Source organism: Peromyscus leucopus, chromosome X (genome assembly GCF_004664715.2).
Source record: "Peromyscus leucopus breed LL Stock chromosome X, UCI_PerLeu_2.1, whole genome shotgun sequence".
In the NCBI taxonomy this organism is placed as follows: Eukaryota; Metazoa; Chordata; class Mammalia; order Rodentia; family Cricetidae; genus Peromyscus; species Peromyscus leucopus.
In genome coordinates, this window is record NC_051083.1 from 74,642,499 (window position 1) to 74,657,900 (window position 15,402).

General features: G+C 36.7%; 1 protein-coding gene across 1 annotated transcript in view; it reads left to right on the forward strand.

The window, feature by feature from the left end:
* Positions 1-9,508: 9,508 nt before the first annotated feature.
* Positions 9,509-15,402, forward strand: part of Cpxcr1 (CPX chromosome region candidate 1) — a 38,424-nt gene continuing 32,530 nt past the window's right edge. The window contains exon 1 of the mRNA XM_028874756.2: positions 9,509-9,599. The gene's annotated coding sequence lies outside the window, so the exon portion shown is untranslated. The remainder of the gene's footprint in view (positions 9,600-15,402) is intronic.

Here is a 15,402-nt window from a genome sequence, read left to right on the forward strand (position 1 = left end):
TTCTTTGTCCTTGCAGTTCAAGATGTGCGCACTCAGCTTCCTGCGCCAGAAGCCATAAACACTGATTGATGCCATGATTCCCTGCCATAATAGACTCCCTAGCCCTCTGGAACCACAGGTTCAAGTAAATTCTTCCTTTTATAACTTGTCCAGTAATGGTGTTTTATCAAGACAATAGAAAAGTAACTAACATGCAAAACATCTTGGAAACCAAATTAAAACTATATTTTAATATCTCACTTTGCTTCAGTGAGAGTGATTTTAGTCAAAGCACTAAATTAATGTATGCTGGTGATGATGTGGGGAGAGCAAAATATTGCACACAGTAGGCAGGGATGGAAAATGAAGTAAACTTATAAGTAAAAAATCAGTATGGAGGTTTTTCAAAGATTAAAATACAACTACAGTGCTGAATAGAGGGTTCTGCAATAAAGAAAGCTTCTTTCTAAATACTAGAGTTCAGATGCCAATACCCATGTCAGCCAACTCACAAATACATTCAAGTCCAGCTCCAGGGAATACAATCCTCTCTTCTGGCCTCTTATGGCACCCATACACACACACACAAAAAAATAGGACTTAACTGATGTCATGACCCAATTGGACCTAATAGATATCTACAGAACATTCCATCCTAACAAGAAAAAATATACCTTCTTCTCAGCACCCCATGGAACTTTCTCTAAAATCGACCACATACTTGGCCACAAAGCAAATCTCAACAGATACAAAACAATTAGAATAACCTCCTGTGTTCTATCAGACCACCATGGTTTAAAGTTAGATTTCAACAACAACAAAAACTACAGAAAACCTACAATCTCATGGAAACTGAATAATGCTCAACTGAATCACCAATGGGTTAAGGAAGAAATAAAGAAAGAAATTAAAGACTTCCTAGAGATCAATGAAAATGAAGACACCACATACCCAAACTTATGGGACACTATGAAAGCAGTGCTAAGAGGGAAATTCATAGCACTAAATGCCCACATCAAGAAGTTGGAGAAATCCCACACTAGTGACTTAACAGCACACCTGAAAGCACTAGAACAAGAAGAAGCAAAGTCTCCCAGGAAGAATAGTCGCCAGGAAATTATCAAAGTGAGAGGTGAAATTAATAAATTAGAAACTAAGAGAATAATACAAAAAATTAATGAAACAAAGAGTTGGTTCTTTGAGAAAATCAATAAGACAGACAAGCCCTTATCCAAACTAACCAAAAGACAGAGAGAGAGAGAATCCAAATCAACAAAATCAGAAATGAAAAGGGGGACATAACAACAGACATTGAGGAAATCCAGAGAATTATCAGGTCATATTTCAAAAACCTCTACTCCACAAAACTGGAAAACCCAAAAGAAATGGACATTTTTCTGGATAGGTACCACATACATAAGTTAAATCAAGACCAGATAAACTATTTAAATAGTCCAATAACCCCTAAGGACATAGAAACAGTCATTAAAAGTCTCCCAACCAAAAAAAGCACAGGACCAGATGGTTTCAGTGCAGAATTCTACCAGATCTTCAAAGAAGAGTTAATACCAATACTCTCTAAATTGTTCCACATAATAGAAACAAAAGGAACATTACCAAACTCCTTCTATGAGGCTAAAATTACCCTGATTCCTAAACCAAACAAGGATGCAACAAAGAAAGAGAACTACAGACCGATCTCCCTCATGAACATTGATTCAAAAATACTCAATAAAATACTGGCAAACAGACTCCAAGAACACATCAGAACAATTATCCACCATGATCAAGTAGGCTTCATCCCAGGGATGCAAGGGTGGTTCAACATACGAAAGTCCATCAATGTAATACACCATATAAACAAACTCAAAGAAAAAAACCACATGATCATCTCACTAGATGCAGAAAAGGCATTTGACAAAATCCAACACCCCTTCATGATAAAAGTCTTGGAGCGATCAGGAATACAGGGAACATACCTAAACATAATAAAGGCAATATATAGCAAACCAACAGCCAACATCAAATTAAATGGAGAGAAACTCAAAGCAATTCCACTAAAATCAGGAACGAGACAAGGCTGTCCACTCTCCCCATACTTATTCAATATAGTACTTGAAGTTCTAGCCAGAGCAATAAGACAACATAAGGAGATTAAGGGGATACAAATTGGAAAGGAAGAAGTCAAGCTTTCCCTATTTGCAGATGACATGATAGTATACTTGAGTGACCCCAAAGATTCCACCCAGGAATTGATAAAGCTTATAAACACCTTCAGCAACATAGCAGGATACAAGATCAACTCAAAAAAATCAGTAGCCCTCCTATATACAATGGACAAAGAAGCTGATAAGGCAATTAGAGATACATCACCCTTTACAATAGCCACAAATGACATAAAATACCTTGGGGTAACACTAACCAAGCAAGTGAAGGACCTATATGACAAGAACTTTAAGTCCCTGGTATTGGCATAAAAACCGACATGTGGACCAATGGAACCGAATTGAAGACCCTGACATTAACCCACACACCTATGGACATATAATTTTTGACAAAGAAGCCAAAAGTGTACAATGGAAAAAAGAAAGCATCTTCAACAAATGGTGCTGGCATAACTGGATATCAACGTGTAGAAGGCTGCAAATAGATCCATATCTGTCACCGTGCACAAAACTTAAGTCCAAGTGGATCAAAGACCTCAACATAAATCCAGCTACTCTGAACCTGCTAGAAGTGAAAGTAGGAAATAGTCTTGAATGCATTGGCATAGGAGATCACTTCCTAAATATAACACCAGTAGCGCAGACACTGAGACAAACAATCAATCAATGGGACCACTTGAAACTGAGAAGCTTTTGTAGAGCAAAGGATACGGTCAACAAGGCAAAGCGATAGCCTACAGAATGGGAAAAGATCTTCACCAACCCCACATGTGACAGAGGACTGATATCCAGAATATATAAGGAACTCAAGAAATTAGACATCAAAACGACCAACAGTCCAATTGAGAAATGGGCTTTAGAACTAAACAGAGAATTCTCAACAGAGGAAACTCAAATGGCTGAAAGACATTTAAGGAATTGCTCAACATCCCTAATCATCAGGGAAATGCAAATCAAAACAACTCTGAGATACCACCTTATGCCTGTCAGAATGGCTAAGATCAAAAACACTGAAGACACTTTATGCTGGAGAGGATGTGGAACTAGGGGAACTCTCCTCCACTGCTGGTGGGAATGTAAGCTTGTACAACCACTTTGGAAATCAATATGGCGCTTTCTTAGAAAATTGGGAATCATTCTCCCCAAAGATCCAGCTATACCACTCCTGGGCATATACCCAAGAAATGCTCAATCATACCACAAGAGCACTTGCTCAGCTATGTTCATATCAGTATTGTTTGTAATAGCCAAAACCTGGAAACAACCTAGATGCCCTTCAACTGAAGAATGGATAAATAAATTGTGGCACATATACACAATGGAATACTACTCAGCAGAGAAAAACAATGACATCATATGGTTTGCAGGCAAATAGATGGATCTAGAAAAAATCATCCTGAGTGAGGTAACCCAGACTCAGAAAGACAAATATGATATGTACTCACTCATAGGAAGATGCTAGATGTGGAACAAGGATGACTGGACTGCTACTCACATCACCAGTGAGGCTACCTGGAAAACAGGACCCCAAAAAAGATACAGAGAAGTGGATGAGATCTACATGAACAGCCTGGTCATGAGTGGGAGCAATGAAGAGTGATGGTCGAGGGAAAGAGAGTGGGAGATCCTAGCTGGATCAAGAAAAGAGAGGGAGAACAAGGAATAGGAGACCATGGTAAATGAAGACCACATGAGAAGGGGAGGAAGCAGAGAGCTAGGGAGGCCCACGGAGATCCACAAAGATACCCCCGCAAAAAAATGCTGGCAACAGTCGAGAGACGGCAGGAACTGACCTACTCTGGTGATGGGATGGCCAGACACCCTGATAGTTGTGCCATAAACCCCATCCAAGGACTGAGGAATCTCGATGCAGACATCCACGTCTGGGCCCCTGGTGGAGCACTGGGAGTCTAATTAGTGAGAAAGAAGAGGGTTTATATGAGCGAGAATAGTTGAAGCCAAGGTTGGATAAAGCACAGGGACAAATAACCAAGTGAATGGAAGCACAGGATCTATGAACCAAAGGCTGAGAGGCCCCCAACTGGATCCGGTCCCCTGAATGGGTGAGACAGTCATTTGGCTTGATCTGTTTGGGAGGCAGCTGTGCGTTGGTGCCGGGTCCTGGGCTAGTTGCATGAGTTGGCTGTTTGAATCCTGGGACTTATGCAGGGATGCTTGGCTCGGTCTGGGAGGGGGTGACTGGACCTGCCTGGACTGAGTCTACCAGGTCGACCCCGGTCCTCGGGTGAGACCTTGATCTGGAGGAGGTGGGAATGGGGGTGGGCTGGGGGGAGAGGGAGGGGGGCGAGAGGGGGAGAACAGGGGAATCTGTGGCTATTATGTTGAACTGAATGGTGGTGTAAAATAAATTTAAAAAAATATTTTCTAAAGAAAAGATAGAAAAATAAATGTATAGTCCCTAATAATGAATATGAACGAAAGAAGTAATGACACTGTATTCTTTGGAAACTATCATTTTAAAAACCTGTTTGTGAAGCTTCATTTGGAGTTCATTACAAATTCATACATGCCAATTTTATCAATCTCCAAAATAAATGAATTTTCTTGATAGGTCAATTTGTAAATGATTCAAAAACACTAAACAAAGAAGATTCTTTTGAATAATTTCTCTTCATATATGTATGAATTTTTCATTTACTGAAGAACTACTCCACTTTTTCAAAAGACAGAAACAGATTCCCCTTAACTACAGAATCACCATAAGCCTCAGTAAGTCTTAGCATTTTGAAACATTTTTGGTTTTACTTTGTTTTTACTTATTTCTCATATAAGCTGAAATTGTTCCATTATTTTTGGTCTAGTTTATTCCTGATTTTAAGGAAAAATGTCTAAATATAAAATAAAAACTCTTCGAGGGAATAACCTCCATATTGAAGTAATGATGTCAATGCTAGCTTTTAATATAATGTACATTCCATAAGGAATTTTATTGAATTTGATATTGGAAGAATAACATACTCGTGCATACTCTCTATCACGTATGTGCTAAGAGTTCCTTTTTTACTTTGATCAATAAGGCAGCTTATGAATCTCCTACATATCTGGTTAACTCATTTAAGATTTATAAAATTCAAGAACTGTAAGACTATAACAGAATTCATAGAGTATTAGCTTCAACTGTACATAGCTCTAGAATATTTTCCAGGATACTACTTTGACTCGCTAAGGAAATACTTGCAATGGTTGTTATCTATCAGAAAAAAAAAAAAAAAAACTTACTGATGTAAGATCGAGATAAGAAGAGATTGCCAAATGCAGGTTGGAAATAGGCAGGCAGCAAGGTGGGTTGTGACATTTGACTTGGGAATCATTAGTTGGGATGTAGGAAAAACCAGAACAAAATTGTTGATGCTTTCTAAAAGAGGCACAGCTTGAGCACCACCTCCCTCTAACCCTGCTTTCAATTTTTACTCCTCTGTCGCTTTCTACTTGCAATTTTAGTTTGTGTTTTTATGGCTTCCATTCTTATACAGCAATGCAATATGAAAAACAAGTATTTCCAGTGAAAACGATGACCCCAAAATAGTGCTGGGTTTTAAGTGCTTTTTATCTGAAACTCTAGAAATGCTACTCTCAAAGCTTTTTCAGGCTCTGTTCAAAATTCAAAGCAGTAATATTTTTAGAATTACAATTGGCCACCAAACCATCAAACAATCAAACCACAGAATACTGGTCTAATCCCTTTTTCCTTATTAACTTTCATTGCATAGAAGCCAAATTTTGGTGCTTCTGTATAAAGCCATGTATCAGCTATATTTGTGAAAGTAATTTGTGGATCAATGACTAATCTTAGTATTTATCTAAAGATATTCTATTGTATTATTGTCTCTGTAAAATTTAATTAATATATATCATATACACATAAATATATAAAATATTTGTTTGACATTCAATGTACTTAGACTCTAAAGTCCATTGTAATCTTCCTTGAAATGGGGCATATGATTGGGAATATGGCATTTCATATAGGAGGACCCAGTGTATGCTGAGCAAAATCATCCCTAAGCAGATGGCCTTGGTATGTATAAGAAATAAAGCTATGTATGAGCTAGTGAGCATACCAGAGAGTGAGCCATTGAGCAGTATTCCTCCACAGTTCCTGCCTTCATGTTTCTACCTTGAGTTCTTGTCCTGACTTCCCTCAAGGGTGAGCTGTGGTTGGGAAGTATAAGCCAAGAAAGTCCAATACTTCCTTAAGTTACTTTTGGTCCAGATGTTTTATCATGGAAAATAGTTGTAGCTAGAGTTTTCCTTCCTTGCCCACAGTCAGGACAAATCTCTCTCACCCACCAGTCCCACAACTGCTCAGACCCAACCAAGTAAACACAGAGACTTATATTGCTTACAAACTGTATGGCCGTGGCAGGCTTCTTGCTAACCATTTTTATAGCTTAAATTAATCCATTTCCATAAATCTATACCTTTCCACCTGGCTTGTGGCTTACTGGAGTCTTCACATGGTGCTTGTCATGGCAGTGCCTGGCAATGTCTCTCTTTTCCTTCCTGTTCCCTTAATTTTCCTCTCTGTTAGTCCCACCTATATTTCCTGTCTGGCAACTGGCCAATCAGTGTTTTATTTATTGACCAAACAGAGCAACATATTTGACATACAGACCAACCTACAGCAAAGAGTGAAGCTGGAATAATGTGCAACATTAAATATTTTGAGAAATAAAATTAAAGTACAATTAACATATGACCATTTTCCTTTGCTTGCCAGGACCTCTAGCAGGCTCAGACACTGTACTTGTCATCCACAAACATGGCATGTTTTACTAAATGTAACTGGGATGCATGCTGTTTAGATAGAAATAAACCACTATGAAGATATTTTATTGGAAAATAATCAGTAAAATACAGCATTTTTCACATACAAACTCACAGAGACCGAGGCAGCAAGCACAGGGATTGCACGTGGCTGTACCAGGTCCTTTGTGTATATATCATAGCTTTTAGTTTAGTGCTTTTATGAGATTCCTGAGTGTGGAAACTAGTGGGTCTCTGATTCTTATGCCTTCTCTTGAGCCTTCTGTTTGTTTTGTCCAATTCTGATGTGTTAGTTTTTATTTTATCTCATTATATTTTATTTTATTATTATCCTTTAGAAGTCTGTTTGTTTTCTAATGAGAAACAGAAAAAGGAGTGGATCCAGATGGAAGTGGAGATGGGGACGGGAGGAACTGAGAAGAGTACAGGAAGGGAAAAGTGTAATCAGGATATATTATGTGAGGAAAAAAATCTGTTTTCAACAAAGGGAAGAAAAATATAGTGATTTTATGTGTTTTTACTGAGAGTAAGTCACATTTTGTATTTGGAACTTGGAAAGAAAATTACATGTTTATCAGACAATAGCCAAAAGATTAATATCCACTAGAAAGTTGGACACATTTTTTAATGTTAATTTAACTGAATTCTGGCGTTCTCCAAATCTGACTAAAAGTTGTTTACTGGGTTGTCAAACAAAGTAAAATCAACTGACTAGGAGGAAATATCATATTGCCAACATCACTGTGTTATGTTAAGAAAATGTGTTTGCACCAAGCAAAAACTGTGGTAATGAATGTGGAGGAAAGTAGGATACAAGGGATTCAGTGAAAGAAAATAGATGGAAAAGATAATGTTTTATGAGTTTTTCAAATGTGTTTGTGTGTGCATATGTATGTGTGTGTGCTCGTGCATGTGCACATGTGGAGGCCAGAAATCAACATTACATGTATTTCTCAATCACTTTATGTTTCATATTTTTGAGGTAGGATGGAGTTTCTAGGAGTTACCATCTTTGCTATGTGACTTCAGCATGGTTACTCTTGTGCTGTGGATATCGTTCTATATAAATAAAACACTGATGGCCAGTGACCAGGCAGGAAGTAGGTGGGACCAGGAGAGAGGAGAATTCTGGGAAGCGGAAGGCTGAGGGGGGAGACACTGCAGTCACCGCCAGGACAAGCAGCATGTAAAGACTCTGGTAAGCCACCAGCCACGTGGCAAGGTATAGCTTTATAAAAATGGGTTAATTTAAGATAAAAGAACAGTTAGCAAGAAGCCTGCCACGGCCATACAGTTTATAAGTGATATAAGCGTCTGAATGATTATTTTATAAGTGGATTGTGGGACTGCGGGACTTGGGGAGCCTGGAGAGAAGCCCTCCAGCAACACTTTTGTCATCTGGCTTCTGCCAATCTGCATGCTTGGGCCTTGTCATTGTTGTGAGAGGCTCTACTGTTTTGGCTCCTAAATATTGCAGATACTTACACAATTTTTTGTTCATTTTTACCTAGAATAGAACTACATCACTTTCCACCCTCTCTTTTCTCCCTCCATTTCCTTCAATGTATACCCCCTTTCAAATTGATAGCCTCTTTTTCATTGATTATTACTGCTACACGCACATGTATATATATATATATATATATATATATATATATATATATATATATATATATATGCCTGCATATATAAATACAACCTGATGAGTCTGTTTTTATTGTTTGTGTGCATATGGTTTCTGGGCTGACCACTTTATATTGGATAACCAATAAGAGAGCTCTTATTCAAAAAAGTTCATAAAAATAAACCAGTGAAAACTTTTATCTACATATTGTTAGGAGTAACAATCTGTCATTCTCATGGCTTTATGGTATCAAGAAATGTTCTTACTATTCATAGAAATAACAGCAGATGATAATTTAAGGACTCTAGATACATGGTAAAAATAAAAATGTCAAGCTTAAAAAAAGAGTATAAAAGAGTTTTGTATATTTTGGTTATTAGAGGGTAAGATACTTTAAAAAATCAGTTAAGTATGAAACTAAAATATTTCCATCTACTATAGCATGTTTAAGGCTAAGATAATGGAATAAAAAGCATTTGTATATGGATATAATAAAATAATTACCTGTTGCTTTCATGTAGATCTTCCAGATCTATTAAATACCTGAATAGTATACGTAGTAAATTTAAATTCATATGGATATGGCTCATGTTACTATGTTGAAAACATATGTGATCATATTGGTATATACTTAAAATGTGATAAGGAATTGAAACTTTACTGTCTATCTTGTGTGCAATAAGATTGCTTTACATTTTTTCCAATCTTAGGGAAAATTAAAGATTGTGTGTGTGTATGTGTGTGTGTGTGTGTGTGTGTGTGTGTGTGTGTGTGTGTGCATTTAAAATGATAAGCTCACAGGCTCTCTCAGCTTTTACTATTATCCCCCATCCAAAGAAGATTTCAGTATACCAATTTGAATTATGATACTTCAGAGGCTTCTATTTTGTTGCTAGGTTTCACATGTGTGAACATAGTGATGCAGTCAATAGAACTTTCAAAAGGTAGAAGTGTAAATGTAAAAGGGCAGAAGATCAGAGAGCCAATCCATTGTCATGAAGCCCATCTTGTAGGACACTTACTAATGAGCATGGAGAGGAAGGGTGAGTTGAAACTTGAGAAACATAATGAGTGTATTTTTGTAGCTGGAGTTATCTCCAGTCCTGCCTGGGCCTGCAGCTATTCAGACCCAAATAAACACGCAGATGCTTATATTATTTAAACTGTTTGACCTAATGGCTCAGGCTACTTGTTACCTAGTTTTTATATCTTTTTTAAAGAATTATTTATTATGTATATAAGTGTTCTACCTGCATGTATGCAGACAGGCCAGAAGAGGACACCAGGTCTAATTACAGATGGTTGTGAGCCACCATGTGGTTGCTGGGAATTGAACTCATGAACTCTGAAAGGACAGCCACTACTCTTAACCTCTGAGCCATGTCTCTAGCCCTTAGTTTTTATATCTTAAATTAACCCATTTCTATTAATCTATAAGTTATCACATGGCTTGTGACTTATCTCTACATCTTACTTCTCATGGCAGTGGCTGGCAGCATCTCCTGATTCAGCCTTCCTGTTTCAAGAATTCTCCTTTCTTTTTGTCCTTCCTATACTTCCTGCCTGGCTACTGGCCAATCAGCATTTTATTTATTAACCAATCAGAGCAACACAATCATAGCACACAGATATCCATAGACTTTCCCCTTTTCTGTTTTTTAAAGGAAAGTTTTAACTTTAACATAGTAAAATTACATATAACAAAACAGTTATCAAGCAAGAATTATAGCTATAATATTTAGTTTATTTGTATTTGGCAAAATTAAAGAAGATATATATCTTATGTTTGTAAGTCTAAGGTGTTATATCTAACTTATCTTTTATCATAATTAAGGAAATTATAACTATTTAGTCTTTAACTACATCAATGTCCTTAGGAGGATATAATATTACCTGAGAAATGGGACAAGGATGCAAGCACATTTTGGGAGTCTTGTGAGAGTACACAGAGACAGCTAGCAACCTGCACAGTCATCTAAAGCTTTTCTGTAAAGTTGGGGCATCTGTCTTTAGTCCACAGGCCTAGAGTCTCTCAGTCACTTCTCTTTGTGACCTGTAGAATGCCTGGCAGTTTTCTCTGTGAAGCAGGAAACTGAAGGACCATTTTGTCAAGTAATGTTTAGTGGTCACCTTTTAATGGGTCCTCTATGTCTAGTCAATCAAGCAGTCCAAGCAAGAATAGTTTCTTGCCCAAATGGCTATTTTTGTCAAGAAGAAGATAAACTCCATATAGAGTGTCTTTGATGCCCATCCTCCTCTCTGAAGTAAATCGGTATTGTCAGGAGCAGACATGTCTCACTGTCTAGAAAGTCTAAATTTTTAAAACATTTTAAATGTTATATTTTGTAGGTTTTTGAAGTGTTTGAAGATTATGTATCTAATTGAATTATGTAAAGATTGTTTTTGTTTTTTTGAGAGAGGGTTTCTCTGTGTAGCTTTGCGCCTTACCTGGAACTCGCTTTGGAGACCAGGCTGGCCTTGAACTCACAGAGATCCGCCTGGCTCTGCCTCCCAAGTGCTGGGATTAAAGGCGTGCGCCACCATCACCTGGCAAGATTTTTTTTAATGTAGGAAAAAATTAGGTTTTTTTTTTTTAATATCTGATATATTAATTGACTTACCAATTCTGTGTAGAACAGTAGAAGTACAAGGGAATTTTAAAACAGCTACCTAACATGGTTGTAGTCCAAGAAGGAAATCCAAAGAGAAAGAGAGAGAAAAAAGAGAGAGAGAGAGAGAGAGAGAGAGAGAGAGAGAGAGAGAGAGAGAGGGAGGGAGGGAGGGAGGGAGGAAGGAAAGAAGGAATGAATGAAGGAAGGAAGGAAGGAAGGAAGGAAGGAAGGAAGGAAGGAAGGAAGGAAGGAAGGAAGAAAGAAAGAAAAAGAGAAAGAAAGAAAGCACCTACTACCTACCAGGAGAAGAAAAAAAGCTAAAAGCTAAAATCTAGTCATGTGGTCTGGCTTGAGCTGATTTGTGCCTGAGCTCTGGCTCCCTTAAGTTCCAACCACATGAGTTGACGATCTGGCCACAAGCAGCTCTAGCTACATGTAACCACATTTACCTACCATTGAGTGCAGCTCTGACTGTAAGCAACTGGACTGGACTGCCTGTAGCTACTCTGACTATATGCAGCCAGATTGCTTATAGCTCCGGCAGGGTCTGGGGCCTGTAAACCCCTGGCCTGTGAGGCCACCAATGGTTTTTTAATGAATTCTTGTCACGTGGGCACCAATGTAGACAAAATTTTAAACAGTCTTAGTAAATAAGAAAGACAGAGACAAATACAGGGGTAATAGCTGAAATGATCAGAGAATTAGCAAAGAGCCATTGACTACTCTTTAGCTTATCATCAAGCTGTAGTTTCCCACACAAAAGAGCTTCTTCCTGCCTAACCTGCACTTTTATTGCTGTTTGTTCTGTCTTCCTATTGGCTTTAAGCCCAGCCACTTGACTTTTTGTCACTGCCTGTCTATATAGACCTCCAAGTCTCTGTGGTTGGTACTGAGATTAAAAGCTCGTGTCACTAAACTTGACCACACAGCAACTCTGCCTGCCATGTAGTTGGAATAAGGGCGTGGGCTACCACTGCCTGACTTCTGTTCCTGGCTTTTTATGACCTCTGATCTCCAGGCAAACTTTACTTACTAACATACAAATAAAATTACATTTCAGCACAATTAAAAATATCACCACATGTCCCCTTTTTATTCTAATAAAAAGAGAAAAGAAAAAAGTTATAAGTAATATAAGAAAAACTATATATAGTAAGTATAATAGCTATATATAATATATACAAGAATAAATATCTTAACAATGTCTAGTCCATTTGTATTTGACAAACTCAGAGAAAATATTTTATTATCTATCCTATTTTGGTAAATTCAAAATGTACTTGAATCATTTTTTATTTTAACTTATATTACTAACAGAGAACTATTTTATAATGTCTTTTAAATTTATACATTTTACACCTCTTTAGTGAGTTTTTTCCTGAAATTCTTAACAAGGAAAACTATGACTACTTAATCTTTAATTTTAACTATAACTATCTAATCTTCAACTCACTATAACTATCTAATTTTTAACTAACAATAACCATAAATATCTAATCTTTAACTTCCTCAGAGACTCAAGAAAGAGATAATATTACCTAATAAAACAGGAAGTGTAAACAAGCGACTTCTAAAAAATAATGTGAGTTGACAGAAATAGCCAGCTGTCTGGACAGTCACCTGAGGTTTCTCCACAATATTGGGGCACCATCTTTAGCCTATAGGCTTAGTGTATCTGACAGACTCATTTGTGAAATAGGATGTATATAAGGTCTACAGTTTGACTTCACATTTGGTAAGAGTAGTCTACATATCAGATAAACCTGAATTCTACCTGTGTCCTGTCATGATTCAGGATTTTAAATTCTTTAAATTGTTGCTTATTGGTGAAATTATTATGGTCACTCCACGTAGTTAAAAGGAAGATTTATTTAGTGGGTAACTTACAAAAAAAGGGAAAGGTAGGTGTTGGGTCTGGGGAAGGTGTATCGAAGTCCAGTGGTGTTCTCTGGAGCTCTGCTCGGTCAACCTCCACCATCTAGGGTCCCGGAACAGAGAGCGCTTGCCCATCCAGGTCTCTGGTCTCCAGATGCCTCCCCTGGCCCTGCCTCGTAGGCGTGACAGTTGCCAGTATCTCAATGGGGGTTGGAACTTCCAGATCCAAGCTGGAATGGCTACCCACTACAGTTGATGTTATTGAAATTCAGCTGTCCATTCTTCTTGGCTTGTGGGAGACATTATCCAGGCATCCCATTCTTCTCCACATTCCATTCTTTTCAGCTTGTGGGTGGCTTCATCTCTTTTATTAAATGTCAATTTACCATTGAGAGGTTAGACTCCATCAGCCTAGTTACTCTTTTAAGAATAACTGTTTTAGCTAATATTCCACTGCACATTATGCTGTCAACAGAACTTTCAAAAGGTAGAAGTGTAAATGTAGAAGGGCAGAAGATCAGAGAGCCAATCTGTTGTCATGAAGCCCATCTTGTAGGACTCTTACTAATGAGAATGGAGAGGAAGTGTGAGTTGAACCTTGAAAAACATAATAAGTGTTTCTTAATATAGGTATCATTATTTTTCAATATATAAGCAATTATTTTCTTATTAGTTGTAAAATATTGATCTACTTTTTTTAGACAGAAATGTTAATCTAAGATTCATTTCTCTTGATCAGGGGCTAAATAAGTTCATAATTGTGTCTATGATCATACCTCAGATGGAAGTAAATACTTGAATTTGTCATTAACAATTTTAAATAATGAAAAATAGATAAAGTAAAGTTAAAATTTTAAGTATCAAATTTAATTTTGTTTAAATGAAGGAACTGGAATGTGATCAAAGTAACTGCCTTGCTTATATGTACTTGTTTATAAGATAGGTGCTACCTGAGGCTGTTTAAGCTGAAGGATCTAAGAAATGCATATTGTGGATTTTGTGAGAAAAAGGAGAGGTGACACTCATATAATGAAGGAGAACTGAGTTGAGGTGTCATAAGTGGTATTTGAATTTTTTTATATTTTTAGTTTTTGTATAAGGAATGTATATCATACTAGAGTATATGAGCCTTGTACAAGTTACCATATGATTAACTAGGGTGCAAAGAAAGGATAACTTCTCTCAGTAATAAAAATTAATTTATAAAAGTTAAAAATGAGAATATTTTGGTTTTAAAGTAAATAAATTTTAGTGTTTTTGAAAACACTATAAAAGTTACAGAAATTGAAATTATTAGGCTAATATTATACTTCAACATTTGTATACACTGTGTAATTGTGCCATATTCAAATATGTATGAATGCATCTCCTCAACCATTCATCATTTATTACTTATTCATGAAGTAATCTTTCAAAGTCTTTCCTTTCATTTGGGAGAAATGCAAAGATCCTTATTGGTACTTCAATGTGCAATAGCACAACCAGACTTTCACCTACTTTACTGTAAGTCAGTATTGATTAACAAGCTCTTCAGCATTCTTTCTTTACCTTGTTATTCTTCCTAGCCTCTGTTCATCACCACTGCATTCAAAATTTCTATGAGGCCAATATTTTTAGATTCCATATGTAAGTGAGATTGTACCATGCTTAACTTTCTCTGTCTTATTTCAGTTAAGATAATTAACTTTAATTCATATCATGAATAATAGGATATTGTTCCTTATAGCTTAATACAGTATGTGTATGTTTCACATTTTCTTCACACATTCAAAAATTTTTCATCACTTGAATTGTATGACAATTAATAGGGCATCCTGATTTCTTTGGAATCCTGATTTCGTTTTCAGTTGGCTAGCTGGAGATAAGGTAGTTATACTCTTATGTTTTGAGGAACATTACTTTTAATTTTGCCCATTTCCATTCCCAACAACATTATTGAGGTGTTTCCTTTTTGATCATCCTATCCAGCACCTGTAAGATTTAATATTCTCTATAATACCAATTTTGGAGAAAGGTGGTGAACTGTTATCTTGTAGGATTTGTCTGAACTTCCCTAAGGATATCACTTTTGAGCAGTTTCCAGGTACTTTACTGGTATTAATTCTTTCCCAAACTATCTGTTTAGTACTCAGTATTTTATTCAGCTTTTGGTTTTAAAATTTGGCCCCACATCTGTTTCTGATAAATTTTGGATATTACTGTTTGTTTTGTGTATAAGTTGGAATTATTTTCTTCTGTGTTATCAGTGATTCTTCATTTTATTTTTCTTTTACCTGATAAAATTTTTACTTTGTTATAATTCCTTTGATACCACTTGCTTTAATTTCCTGTGCATTTATGTGGTATTGTCCAAAAATCC